This window comes from Amblyomma maculatum, chromosome 3, assembly GCF_055883805.1.
Source record: "Amblyomma maculatum isolate TAMU_Amacu chromosome 3, ASM5588380v1, whole genome shotgun sequence".
In the NCBI taxonomy this organism is placed as follows: domain Eukaryota; kingdom Metazoa; phylum Arthropoda; class Arachnida; order Ixodida; family Ixodidae; genus Amblyomma; species Amblyomma maculatum.
This window is the reverse complement of record NC_139346.1, coordinates 150,792,315-150,807,289: the sequence shown is the minus strand read 5'-3', so window position 1 is coordinate 150,807,289 and position 14,975 is coordinate 150,792,315. Positions and strand designations below refer to the sequence as shown.

The 14,975-nt window shown below is 48.5% G+C and overlaps 1 protein-coding gene across 1 annotated transcript in view; it reads right to left on the bottom strand.

Annotated features, from left to right (window-relative positions):
* Window positions 1-494, bottom strand: part of LOC146196458 (beta-1,4-glucuronyltransferase 1-like) — an 80,548-nt gene extending 80,054 nt beyond the window's left edge. Inside the window, exon 1 of the mRNA XM_084598197.1 lies at window positions 57-494. The gene's annotated coding sequence lies outside the window, so the exon portion shown is untranslated. The remainder of the gene's footprint in view (window positions 1-56) is intronic.
* Window positions 495-14,975: the final 14,481 nt, after the last annotated feature.

Sequence of the window (14,975 nt, the reverse complement as noted above, 5' to 3'; positions counted from 1 at the left end):
TTCGCAGGTGTGTTAAAAAACGAAACTAAGGGAAACAATGGCAACTTGGTGCTTGCCTGGTGCCCGTCGTGGCGAGGGAAGTTCGGGAGCAGCGTGGAGCAGTCGCTGTCTCTCCACCCGCCGGGAGCTGCTGCTCTCCGGCGGAGAAAGAGAATCGATGGCGCTGTGCTGGTCGCTGGCTGCTTCTGCCACCACCCAGCAGAGTTTTTCTTCTTCCGCGCAGGAACAGACGTGGCGTCGATTTCTTTTGTGACCTTAGTAATCCTGTCTCGTTCAACCCGCGAAGGAGTCCCGGGTTCTAAGAAGCCTGGCGGAGAAGGCGGTGTTTGGGTGCCACCTCGTTGTTGTTGTGGGCGTTCTATTCCGAGCGCAAGTCGCGGCTCCGAGCGCGTTTGGAGGGCGCTGTTCCCAGTCGTCGACGCCGTAGTACGCGCGCTACGCCGCGCTAACGGCGCCGCGGGCGCTAGCGCTCGTGGACGACCCCGCCGCTTGCGTCGGCGGTGGCGGCGCGGTTGAAGCGCCCGGCGGACGCCTCGGCCGAAGGATGTCGCTGTCGTCCGCGCGGAGGTTGCTATGGAGACGACGCAGTATCACTGCTTGCTGATGCCGATTGTGCACTGTTCGCGTCTGGATGGACCTGCTATGAATGGCTGCGGAGGGTTCTTTGTTTTCGGTGGGGTTTTTTGGGTGTATGTTTTTTGCAGGCACAATCACTACAGAGACAATCACAACTGTTTTTGGGTGTCTGTTTTTTTGCAGGCACAATCATTACAGAGATAATCACAACTGTTCCTGCAGCAAAGTAATCATTGTGCAGAACGAATCAATCGAGCGTCGAGCCAAGCTAACGTACTTCGTTCAGCCGTCTTAAATTTAGAATTGCTTACAATTTAGGGAGCTTCAATTCGAGCAGTTTAAGTCTCAAGTGATTACCTTCAAATCGTGTCTGGCTGCGTCCTGGCAACCATTGTCGCTAGACGGTGTGCACTGCTCTTCTCGGCACACCGAGACGTACTCCTTCTCATTCGGCCCACCCTTTCTTGCTTCGTTCCTTGATGTTTTGTGACTCTGAATGAAGATTTGATAGCGTGGGAAAGCATTCTTGATAACTGCAAAGCCTTTTCTTTGCTGAAGGAATATTTCTTTCGTTTAGCAAGCAGTATTTTGCGAACTGGCGCATGTAGCCAGTTCACAAAGTACACCCGATAGCGCGGGCGCCGCAGGAGGCAGCAGTTGAGCATGTGAAGAGAGGCCGTGTTGAATAATGACCGGATCTACCAAATATGCCTCTTTAATAATGACTCACATGACGCATTGTCACTCACTCAACAATAGGCGTGGCGGCAATCGAAGCTCGCTGGAGCGAGAAATATTGCTACCTCGTAGTTCGGCCTTTTGCCGACAGACCTCGTCTGCGTCGGCTGTCACCCGTGCATTTAGCCGGGTTGCGCTCGCGTGCCGTTTTGGACGCGGACTGGCGCGCCAGGGTTTTTGTTATTATTTGTTTTTGACAAAGTCTGTCTGTATTGGCGTCAATGCACGGTTATCTCGCTTCCTACCGTTAGGTATTCTGTTCTTCCAATGCTCAGAAAGAGTTAGCACTTGCTTTTCGTGGTTAGTGCGGTAAAGCTTATGTCTCTCTATGTCCGTTACGGAGTACGTGAATACAGTTGGAATTAAATACCACGCTGCGTTTATATATGCCCACAACTGCAATGTAGCTGATTGTTCTACTTATATAATAAATAGATTACTTCAGGGATAGCTCTGATAACTAACATTATTAGCTAACATTATTAACTAACATTATTAACACAATGAACCAAGATAAGAACTCGGTGGCCACTTTGAACGAGGCGACTTCACTGCTTTCGCTTTGTTTTGTTTTAGCTGTGTTGACTGTTCATCACTTGATCATCACTTATCGCAGATCAACGCGTGCGCTTCCCATGTGCCGGTAGAAGTTGCTGATACACTTCCAATACTATGCTAACGATCACGTCAGCCGCTCACCTGGCCTAGAGATAGTTAGCTCCCATGCTTCATTCATTCGGAACGCGTTTGGTATCACAGGAATACGGTACCGGATGAATGCATTGGCGATACATTTTTGTTTTTTCATATTTCGAGGTCTTTCTTTAAATACAGAGAAAAAAGAAAAAAAAACGCATGGAGGTACTTTGGTAGAAACAATGGAATAGAATGTTGCTTGACCCCCTCTGCAAACTTTACGAAATGCACATGGTCCTAGAGGGAAAATATATTGCGTAATTCATGTTAGTTATTTGCTAAAGTGGAAGCGAAAATACCCTGAGGAGGACCACATGGCGATATTGGGCCATTTGTTTCAGCCAGCTACGTTTGGTGATTTTTGTAAACTTTGTTTAAATTTGCGTGAATTATTCTTTATAAGAATGTCCAGCAGTCTGGCAAGGGAATGATATTTCGCGATTGGGTGCGATGTCTATTTTAGAGTAGCATTTCCGAAAACCAGTTTGTCCGATTAGTTGATTGAAGTGTAATATTGGTATTTTTTATTATCATTTATATTATTAAATGCCCTGCGTCACGCCGGTGTGGCGCAGTGGTTACGGAGCTCAACTGCAGTGCCCAAGGATGCGGGATCGAATTCCGGCCGCGGCGGCCGCTTTTCGGTGGAGGCGAAAAGAAGCCTTTGGCAGGCATGGAATGAAAATGTTAATTTTTAACAAACTGGATTCGAGCAATTTTAAGGTGCACTGGTTAGAATAACATCCGTTGACACAGGGTATTTAGTTTGGTTTGGTTTGTGGGGTTTAACGTCCCAAAGCGACTCAGGCTATGAGGGACGCCGTAGTGGAGGACTCCGGAAATTTCGACCACCTGGGGTTCTCTAACCTGCCCTGACATCCCACAGAAGCGAGTTTCCTAGCGAAACGTTTCCATACTCTTTCACTTGTATTCACTTTGCTCGGCCTGCTTCTAATGATTGCACGTGTCCTTTTCTTTTTTCTTGCTCTCGCAATATCCGACTCCTTAGCCTCACTGCCCCTGTAATTAGCGTTGCCTTGCCAAAACTGACCATGCGACGATATTTGCCTTTCAGACGTGTAGCGGAGTCCTTAGAGTAGCCCTGAAGACGAAAACGTACCGAAAGATGAAATGAAGGGCTTACTCCACCGTGCACAAATTTAGGGCTTAAGGAATGCCATAAATTTCGCACTAAATGTGCTTAAGAAATGAACCCTGTGTATTGATTATACCTTCCGAAAAGTCGGAACTAGTTGATATGAAGTTAATCTGCTTTTTCAAGCATGGTGATTGCTAACGACGTTGACTAGATCTATGTACTTCAGTTCATCGATCTGAACATTCCAAAATGCTTAACTTTATCTTCTTTGTCCCGGTGCTGCCTTGGCCTTTATAGCCTCGTTACTCATATTGAAGCTAAATTCACGTCTCGCCGAGCTCTGTCTTATCAGTGGAGTCAAATGCTGTCATAATATGTATCTCCTTGAAATAATGTTTTGCTTCCTTGGAGAACGTGACATAATCACGTTTAGCTGACCTACCCCATGCTTGTTTTGCGCAAATCGTGACTAATATTCTTATCGGTTACAATTCAACTCTTATACGATGAGCTCGTTGTCATCGGGAAAAACTGTCGGGTGGCAGGCTTGTAAGGTCGCAAATATTAGCCCCCATATACAGACCCGGCAATCACGTGAAGGGTGAACACTCGCGCAGACAGGAAGAGAGGTTTATTTTGCTGGCCGCAAGTATGAAAGAAACACGGGAAAAACTATGAAAATTAGAAAACCGTAACCCAACCGAAAGTTCGGTTTATGGAACATCCTCAGCGTGCCTACAATTTGGTTGTAGTAGAACTGCCTGGTCTTGAATTTTTGAACCACGTGAGCGGCTGACCGAATGAATTGGTTACTGAGACGAGAACATTTTCTGGCATAAAAAAAAAAAAAGGGATGTGCGAAGAAACGGAACGGGTAATATGAGATTTTCAGTCTTCATTCGTACATAATAAATCCGGAAACGAGCCGTTACTCGTAACAGGGCTTAAAACTTTCGATGCAAACGAGTTATGTTAATGGGAATAGGGGATAACTTTTGTACTTACGTGGAACATAACATAGAATACCGAGAGCACTTCCGGAGGTGCATTTTATATCACACCGGGGGAAAAAAGGCGGAAGAGAACATCACCGTCATCCATGCATGAGCCATCCACAAGAACATAAAAAAGTAAGGAGAAGAGGAAACAGATTCTTATATCGGTTCCACCATTCCTGCTTGTTGGTTATTTCGGAAGCAATATGAGAATTGCATCTATTTCGGTCGAACTTTTTAGTTCATAATGTTTTACGATAGTCATGTTCATTTGACATACTTTCTGGTGTTAATTTCAATTAGGTTTTAGTGAAGTATTTATCGCTTTTCATCGGCGATCATGCACTTTTTGGGGCGGCAACAACGCCGTGTGCTTGTGAGGCTCTTGAGTTGCTAATACAATATATAAAAAAAGAAATTAATGATGTCAAGAAGCAGAATGATTTAATTAGGATTCTATGTCACTCTATAGAAATGACCGAATCAACAGTACTAAAATAAGTGCCGACTCAGAACAGAAACACTGTGTATACGTAAAGCTATACATCTACTTTGTCACAAGCGGTACAATTAATTGTTTCAGGACCTGTTTGTACAAGGCTGAAGGTTTCTCTCACTGACGTATCATTTCGCATTTCGACACAACGCGAACAAACACGGCTTTATTTTGTGGGCCTTTACACGTGAGCGCTCACTCGACACCGCTGACTTACCTGCACGGGCCAAATAATGAATTACCTGACGACACATGCTCGTACCATGCTTCCACGGCTATTTGGAGTAATGAGAAAAAAAGCTCTCTCACTTGGCAAGAGCACGGAACCATGCCCTGTTCGCCACGCTTCACGGAGCTGCCCCAGTTCATTCTCTCTCTTCGCTGCCACAATAATTTCATTTCACTTCCTGGGCTATTACGGCTTGAAGCAGTTGCGTTATATTTTTTTTTAAATGTTGTTCATGTCCGTGCAAAACTCGCAAACTGTGAAGAAAAAATGCGTGCTACACACCTTACACTATAGATATATGGTTTCAGGGTCTTCTAGACTTGTATAAGTTCGTTGGGACTAGAGGCTCATATACAGAGAGATAAGAAATTATAAAATATTATAAGAATAGATTATTCGAATGGGTGCCAATGAAAGCAAATTATTTCAGCGTTTTTCTTTTTTTTTTTTTTTTTGTTCACGTCGGCATCAATGACGTCGCGGTTGGAAGTCGTGTGCACTCATTAGAACGCGAAGCGGCGTTTGCACTCACTGTGTTTTTACATCACGTTGTATGCTAGATTGGACAGAAAACATCGTATTCGCACAAGCATAACTCGGCCAATGAAACGCCGGCAAAACTGCCCTACCTCGCTGTTTCAAACTTCACGACGGCTGTGTATATATAAGTAACCACGCTTGACGCTTCAACATATGTATACGGACTCGCATGGAGATCCATAAATACTGCAATTTTGTTCATCTCTCTGTTATGCCAAGAAGGTTTAGTTGTATTCGAATGTTTACGGTATCGTATCCGCTATATGCTGCATGAACACACTTGCGCCACATATTTCTGAAGCGACGCGTCTCCACCGCGCTCTAGGAAAGAAGTCACTATTTTCTCGAGGTGTGTGGAGGGGCGACATTGCGCACACAATTTATGAAGCCGTATCGCGACATCAGTTGTAAATTGTACGTTAAATGGTGTACCTTTAGCGTTCTTCTTTCTTTTGGGCTGCTTTAAAGGACATCGTTGACTCGTACAGTACTGTAGAATGTGTATTCTAAATTCTTAGCTTTGTCTACGCAAGAAAAACTGGCGTAAAGAAATTGGACGAAAAATTAACGACAGTCGTGTACGGCGTTCCAGAACAGAATATCGTGTTTATCGCCATCGCTTTGAATAGAAGAACAGACAGAAATAAATGGCGTAGCTTAGCCTCCGTTTCCGCAGCTGGATCTCATCCCCTTTATACGCTAGCAGCAAAAACATGGCGCGATGTACAGTGGTATCTATGAGCAATGTGACAAGAAGCAAATATTTAGCATTCATGTATTTATTACTGCATATTTACCTAAGGCAAGCTCGACCTTTCCTGGTTTAGCTAGTTTCCTGCTTACCGTGTCGTATCGAAAAGTCGTTTTCAAATGTAGTCTAAGTGCCAAATGCCATTTTGTGGAAATTTGTGTTTTTTCTTTGTATTGTTGCTCAAGACTGCACATGTTTTAAACAAACCGTACTTTCATTCATATGATTGCCCATTTTACTAGGGCGAAGAAGCGTCACAGATACTATCAAAGTAAAAATACACTGCAGTAATAAAAATGAAGATATATGTTGTAAAACGCCGGCAGAAATCTGCTAGGCCTATGTTGAACATATACGCTATAGAATGAGAGCATCCACCTATTAGATGATGATCAAAGCGACTAAAGGTGAAGATGGAAGGTGAATAGTGCTTGATTCTACAAACCTGTTGACTGGAACAACAAAAGGAACATAGCATGTTTGCTAATAACGAAGGGTGTCGTTTTCTGTTATTCCTTCAAGGCTATATTAGTTTACTTCTTTCACGCGATTTACACTGTACTGTCTTTCTTTTGAAAACTTCAACATTTCGTGTGTCTTAGCGAGCATTAAAAACTTCCTATTGTAATAATTGGGAGTGCTGAATGACAAAAAAAAAAAAACACGATATTTTCAGAAGCATTATCCCAGACACTGCAGATGTGAATGTGATACACCCTGACACATTTATGACTATAGGACATTGTTTACATAAAATTTCTAATTATAATCTTGCTTTCCACTATTTGGTGGTTACTACTACTGAGGAGATCGAAGCCATGGGAACTACGATATAGTGTGAGTTCATGAAAAAAAAAGTCGTATTATCATCATCGTCATCAGCCTGACTATACCCACTGCAGGCCTCTCCCATATTTCTCCACTTAACCCGGTTCTGTGCTAGCTGCATCCACTTGACCTCCGCGAACTTCTTAACCTCATCCGCCCACCTAACTTTCTGCCGCCCCCTGCTACGCTTTCCTTCTCTTGGAATCCAGTTTGTTACCCTAAGCGACCATCGGTTATCCTCTCTTCGCACTACGTATCCTGCCCATGCCCATTTCTTCCCCTTAATTTCCACTAGAATGTCGGTAACTTGAGTTATTTCTCTGACCCACTCTGCCCGCTTCCTATCTCTTAATGTTACCACTACCATTTTTCGTTCTATAGCCCTCTGGGTTGTCCTCAACTTAAGTACAGAACTCTCTTGGTTAGCCTCCACGTTTCAGCCCCATAGGTGAGTACAGGCAAGATGCAACTGTTGTGTATACTTTCCTCTTGAGCGATACCGGTAAGCTGCTAGTGATAATCTGCGAGCGCTTGCCAAATGCGCTCCATCCCAATCTTATTCTTCTTGTTATTTCCTTTTCATGGTCCGGATCTGCGGTTACTACCTGTCCTAAGTAGACATATTCGCCTAATACTTCCAGTATTTCGCGACCTAATGTAAACTGCTGTTCCTTCCCGAGGCTGTTGAACATTACCTTAGTCTTCTGCATATTGATTTTCAAGCCTACCTGTCTAGGTCATCAATCATTATTTGCAGTTCATCCCCCGAGTTGTTTAGCAAGGCAATGTCATCAGCAAATCGCAGATTACTGAGGTATTCTCCATCTACCCTTATCCCTAACGGCTCCCATTCCAAGTCTCTGAATACTTCCTCTAAGCAAGCTGTGAATAGTACTGGGGAGATAGTGTCTCCTTGCCTAACACCTTTCTTTATGGGAATTTTGTTACTTTCTTTATGCAGAACTATGGTTGCTGTGCAGCCACTATGTATATCTTCCAGCACTTTCACGTACGGCTCGTCTACTCCCTGATTTCGCAATGCCTACATCACCGCCGATGTTTCAACTGAGTCAAATGCTTTTTCGTAATCAATGAACGCTATGTATAGGGGCTGGTTATATTCAGAGCATTTTTCTATCACCTGATTGATGGTATGGATATGATCGATAGTAGAGTACCGTTTCCGAAACCCTGCTTGATCCTTTGCTTGATTGCAGTCTAAGGTTGTCCTGATTCTATTAGCGATTACCTTAGTAAATACCTTATACGTAACAGACAGTAAGCTGATTGGTGTGTTTTTTAAGGTCCTTAGAGTCCCCTTTCTTATGAATGAGGATAATCTTTGCATTGTTCCATGCCATTGCTATCCTGGGCTATTTTTTCTGCACAGAACAAAATGAGGGCATTAAGCGACCAGGAAGTCTGGCGCGGACACAATGTGCGCTGATGACGCGCTGCAGAGCTTACGGTGCCAAGTTGGAAGCGCAGGCGAAGTTTAACTACGCTATGTGCATTCTTCTGCTTCATAGCATAATTAAAAAAAAAAAACAATAAGAATCGCCAACGACATGGTTATTACTTAAAGTTTTGAGAATCAGGAAGCAAAAGGCACATGCTGCATGCTGCAGAACAAAAGGAGCTGACAGTTCTAATTCGGCGCTATAGTCTTTACAAAACGCCAATCGTGGACGTGTCTTTTTTTGTTGGTTCTACTTTCGTTCATGAAAAAAAAAAAAAAGAAAAGAAAGTCTTCCCAGATTTTCCCGTCTCTAAAGCCTTACAGAACGAATTTTATTTCCTTAAAAAATTAATAGGCTTCGTCTTTTCTACGGTCCCGATTTTCTCCTTGGCAGTAACCACCAGGCTGTTGTAATATTTTTTTAAAGATTTTATTTTGGTTTGCATTACAAAAGCAATGAAAACCGGGGGAGAGCAGGCAAAACGTGTATCAACACCTGACGAAGGCCCACCCACCTAGTAAGAAGACTGCTTACAGAAATAAATCTTAGAAAATCGCATAAAGACATACACATGAAATACGCACAAAATTGTGCAATACAAAACAAGATATATGACAGCATATTGCTGGGAAACAGATTACATGTGACATAATATCACATTGCTCCGAGGAAAAAAAATCATAATATATGTACAGACGGCATATATATATATATATATATATATATATATATATATATATATATATATATATATATATATATATATATATATATATATATATATATATATATATATATATATATATATATATATATATACAATCGTGTCCGGAAATATATATATATATATATATATATATATATATATATATATATATATATATATACAATCGTGTCCGGAAAAGCAAATTTGCAATGGAAAAGGTTTAGGTGAAGTTTTGTTTGGCTTTGATCTCTAGACGTAGGCTGACTATGCGTTTCTTATATTGTTGATCACTAGAATTTTCGAGGGCTATAGATCTAAAATTTGCGAATAGAAGACAACAAGCTAGGTATGAGGTATGTCAGTCTCTCAAAACTATAGTTTGTTCGAGAGACGTATGTCATGTGACTTAAACTATAACTATGGAGGGCTAAAAAAATGTCTTCAAAATTTTGTCTGTTTGTTTTTATCAGCGTGCGCACATGATTAGCGAGCTTTCTTTTGTAAGTCTGATAAACGGAAAGAAGGCTTAATTTCTGGAAATACTCTTTCGTGCTTTCTTGAATAGATATTGTGTGAGCCTTCTGTGGACCTTCTTTCATTTGTACATGCCATCATCTTCTTTCATTTGTACATACCATCATCATCGTCCCGCGGCCCCGGCTCCGGCGCGTGCCTGGGTTCATGATCGGATTAAAAAACGCTAGACAAGGCTTCGCTGTCCTTGCCGTCACGACCTCCGCAAGTGGTGGATGTGAGACTTGATCCCCTTGCTGTTTTGTGCCCTGCCTCTCGCTGGAGCTACGTTCGGGTCGCTGTTTACCGCCTGCCACCATCGTTATGTCTACCGAGAGCACCCACGAATCGGCAGGACCCTCTACCTCGGCTGCACCACCCCCTCCGACTGTGCCCACACGACAACGCGACCCGCCGCTGTTCGCTGGTCGTCGCGATGAAGACGTCGATGACTGGCTGGACACCTATGAACGTTGCAGTAACTAAAACCGGTGGGACGATGCTCTAAAATTTCTGAATGTTTCTTTCTACCTCATTGAGGTCGCCAGAACCTGGTTTATTAACCGCGAACCCCACACCACTAACTGGACCACATTCAAGCAGCAGTTCCGCCAATATTTCGCGGACCCAGCAGTTCGGACTGAGGTCGCGAAGAACAAGCTCGCCTCTCGCCTGCAAGGTGCCGATGAGTCGTACGCGTCTTACATAGAGGCCCTACTTGCACTTTGCCGGCGTGTTAGTCCCACCATGCCGGAACCTGAACGCGTACACCACATTTTGAAAGGAATTAATTCTGTGGCTTATAATACCCTGATTGCCCAGAATCCTTCTACTGTTGACGCCATTATTGCGACCTGCCAACGCATCGACCAGCTGCAGTCCTCCCGATTGCAGCCCGGCATTGCTACTGGCCCGACCTCTGCTGACCTGGATCTACGGGCACTGATTCGAGCCATCATCCGGGAGGAGCTCCAAGCCCTCAAGCCTGTCTGTCGACACGGGTGCGCTCATTTTTCCGTACCTTCTAATGACGCCGGTCTCCGCAACATCATTAAAGATGAGCTGGCAACAATCACGCGACTTATGGCGTCCGACCCTCCTGCACTCCGCCCAGCATCGACTTACGCGCACGTCGCAGCATCACCCCTTCCTTTTGCTCCGCCGCCCCAACTGGCATCGCCCTACAACCACATCAACGCCGTGACGACGGCTCAGCCTACGCCACCCTATTACGCACCTTGGCGCCCCTCTCGCCCAGTGTGCTACTACTGTGGAATCCGAGGACATATATCCCGCTTCTTCGTCGAAGCATTCAGAACGAGCGGCGTGGTTATGACGCCTTCGAAAGTGACGTACCCTCATATTATCAGCAACGACCTATTCCCAGCCCACCTCGTCGATCCTCTCCACCGCCGGTATCCTCGTCTGAACCAAGTGGTGCCAATGTATCCCGACGCCGGTCCCTTTCCCCATACCGCCGCTTTGTTTCCCCACTTCGACCAGCAACAACTGTTCCTGTCCGTCATTCGGAAAACTAAGCGATGCAGTTTGCTACAGCGCGAACAGCTCTGTTCTGTAGTAGAAATATTTTTGTTTTGTTCGTTTGTTTTGTGGTTCCCCATACCAGCAATCCATAACGAATGTATGAATAAACCAGTGAATAGTACAGCTGTATTTTGAATTTTACCGGTAGTAGCATTCTAAACTATTATTTATAATATTTATGAAATTGGATACCTTACGGCTCAAACAATCTACGTGATCGGACCATAGAAGGTGTATTCCAAAAAACACGTCCAAAAACCTTCTCGACATTTCGCGACTAAGCACATTATCATCAAATTTCAGCACGAAGTTGTCTGGCAGAGCTTTGTTTTTAGCTCTGAAGAGTACATGTTTGGTTTTCTTGACATTTAGTTCAAGCCTGTTTGACTTGAGCCATTCTGACAGTTCTGCCAACCAGAGATTAGCTATTCGTTGCGTATATCCTAAGCTTTCTTTTGAAAAAAAAAAGGCGTTCGTGTCCTCAGCATACATAATCACGTCTTTTGTGCAGGGGATGTTGGTTATATCATTGGTATAGAGCAAAAATAAAACAGGACCGAATACTGCGCCTTGAGGAACTGCGGTCGAAAATCTGTTCGTTAGATTGATAACCATCTACTACTGTGAATTGCAATCGGTGCAAATCTAAGGAAATGTCTCTTATTCCATAGTGGTACAACGTTTTAGAGCGCAGCTCTTTGGCGTCCGTTCCTGGGTTTCGCGTCGGCGTCGTCGTCGGCCTCGTAATCAGCTCCGCCCCCCTTTCATCCCCCCAGCGCTAGCAGCGACCGACTGATACCGCTGGATGCCGCTGACGCCGCTAGAGAGTCAAGATAACGTGACTGCATAGAACACCGTCGCCGCCATGCAGAAAGAGGAGGGGAGGGTCCCCCCTCCCCCTGTTCTTGTGTGGCGGATAGGGTGCTCTTCAGTTGCCGACGCGCCGGTTATTTCACGTAGGCCCCGGCACGTCGACGAATACGTGACCACCTTCCCACGGCTAGACCTGGTTCTTGGCGCTGCGGAAGCGAGGGTATCATATTGTTTGCGTCGGCATCGGCGGCGTTGTCCCTGAAACCAAATCCGCAGCTGGGGTTGACTCACTATCGGCGTCAGCAGCATCAGTCAGTCGCTGTTATCTCTTCCCTCCTCCCTTTATCGCGTTGTCCGCTTGCTGCGCGCGCTTCTGCCACCATCGTTTGCCGCTGGGTGTACACGCCGCCCCCCTCCCCCCTCTTCCTGCGAGTCTCCGGTTGTCAAAGCGCCGGCTCGAACTTAATTCCTTTCTTCGCTCCTTCTCCAATGCAACCCCTGTGCGGTGGCAATCAGAGAGCCAGATCGGTGGCGGCGGATCTGTATATGTGCCCCGCCCGAGCCGAAATTGCCGCTGCCGTTCGCCACTGCGAAATTATCTGCTAGTTCTTTCTGAGCCATGAGCGAGACGACCGGTGGAAGTCCTCCGTCTGCTACTGCTACTGCTGCTGCTGCTGCTTGCTGCTGCTGCTGCTGCTGCTGCTGCTGCTGCTGCTGCTGCTGCTGCTTGCTGCTGCTGCTGCTGCTGCTGCTGCCGCCGCCGCCGCCGCTGCTGCTTGCTGCTGCTGCTGCTGCTGCTTGCTGCTGCTGCTGCTGCTGCTGCTGCTGCTGCTGCTGCTGCCGCTGCCGCTGCCGCTGCTGCCGCTGCCGCTGCCGCTGCCGCTGCCGCTGCCGCTGCCGCCGCCGCCGCCGCCGCCGCTGCTGCCGCCGCCGCTGCTGCCGCCGCCGCCGCCGCCGCCGCCGCCGCCGCCGCCGCCGCCGCCGCCGCCGCCGCCGCCGCCGCTGCTGCTGCTGCTGCTGCTGCTGCTGCTGCTGCTGCTGCTGCTGCTGCTGCTGCTGCTGCTGCTGCTGCTGCTGCTGCTGCTGCTGCTGCTGCTGCTGCTGCTGCTGCTGCTGCTGCTGCTGCTGCTGCTGCTGCTGCTGCTGCTGCTGCTGCTGCTGCTGCTGCTGCTGCTGCTGCTGCTGCTGCTGCTGCTGCTGCTGCTGCTGCTGCTGCTGCTGCTGCTGCTGCTGCTGCTGCTGCTGCTGCTGCTGCTGCTGCTGCTGCTGCTGCTGCTGCTGCTGCTGCTGCTGCTGCTGCTGCTGCTGCTGCTGCTGCTGCTGCTGCTGCTGCTGCTGCTGCTGCTGCTGCTGCTGCTGCTGCTGCTGCTGCTGCTGCTGCTGCTGCTGCTGCTGCTGCTGCTGCTGCTGCTGCTGCTGCTGCTGCTGCTGCTGCTGCTGCTGCTGCTGCTGCTGCTGCTGCTGCTGCTGCTGCTGCTGCTGCTGCTGCTGCTGCTGCTGCTGCTGCTGCTGCTGCTGCTGCTGCTGCTGCTGCTGCTGCTGCTGCTGCTGCTGCTGCTGCTGCTGCTGCTGCTGCTGCTGCTGCTGCTGCTGCTGCTGCTGCTGCTGCTGCTGCTGCTGCTGCTGCTGCTGCTGCTGCTGCTGCTGCTGCTGCTGCTGCTGCTGCTGCTGCTGCTGCTGCTGCTGCTGCTGCTGCTGCTGCTGCTGCTGCTGCTGCTGCTGCTGCTGCTGCTGCTGCTGCTGCTGCTGCTGCTGCTGCTGCTGCTGCTGCTGCTGCTGCTGCTGCTGCTGCTGCTGCTGCTGCTGCTGCTGCTGCTGCTGCTGCTGCTGCTGCTGCTGCTGCTGCTGCTGCTGCTGCTGCTGCTGCTGCTGCTGCTGCTGCTGCTGCTGCTGCTGCTGCTGCTGCTGCTGCTGCTGCTGCTGCTGCTGCTGCTGCTGCTGCTGCTGCTGCTGCTGCTGCTGCTGCTGCTGCTGCTGCTGCTGCTGCTGCTGCTGCTGCTGCTGCTGCTGCTGCTGCTGCTGCTGCTGCTGCTGCTGCTGCTGCTGCTGCTGCTGCTGCTGCTGCTGCTGCTGCTGCTGCTGCTGCTGCTGCTGCTGCTGCTGCTGCTGCTGCTGCTGCTGCTGCTGCTGCTGCTGCTGCTGCTGCTGCTGCTGCTGCTGCTGCTGCTGCTGCTGCTGCTGCTGCTGCTGCTGCTGCTGCTGCTGCTGCTGCTGCTGCTGCTGCTGCTGCTGCTGCTGCTGCTGCTGCTGCTGCTGCTGCTGCTGCTGCTGCTGCTGCTGCTGCTGCTGCTGCTGCTGCTGCTGCTGCTGCTGCTGCTGCTGCTGCTGCTGCTGCTGCTGCTGCTGCTGCTGCTGCTGCTGCTGCTGCTGCTGCTGCTGCTGCTGCTGCTGCTGCTGCTGCTGCTGCTGCTGCTGCTGCTGCTGCTGCTGCTGCTGCTGCTGCTGCTGCTGCTGCTGCTGCTGCTGCTGCTGCTGCTGCTGCTGCTGCTGCTGCTGCTGCTGCTGCTGCTGCTGCTGCTGCTGCTGCTGCTGCTGCTGCTGCTGCTGCTGCTGCTGCTGCTGCTGCTGCTGCTGCTGCTGCTGCTGCTGCTGCTGCTGCTGCTGCTGCTGCTGCTGCTGCTGCTGCTGCTGCTGCTGCTGCTGCTGCTGCTGCTGCTGCTGCTGCTGCTGCTGCTGCTGCTGCTGCTGCTGCTGCTGCTGCTGCTGCTGCTGCTGCTGCTGCTGCTGCTGCTGCTGCTGCTGCTGCTGCTGCTGCTGCTGCTGCTGCTGCTGCTGCTGCTGCTGCTGCTGCTGCTGCTGCTGCTGCTGCTGCTGCTGCTGCTGCTGCTGCTGCTGCTGCTGCTGCTGCTGCTGCTGCTGCTGCTGCTGCTGCTGCTGCTGCTGCTGCTGCTGCTGCTGCTGCTGCTGCTGCTGCTGCTGCTGCTGCTGCTGCTGCTGCTGCTGCTGCTGCTGCTGCTGCTGCTGCTGCTGCTGCTGCTGCTGCTGCTGCT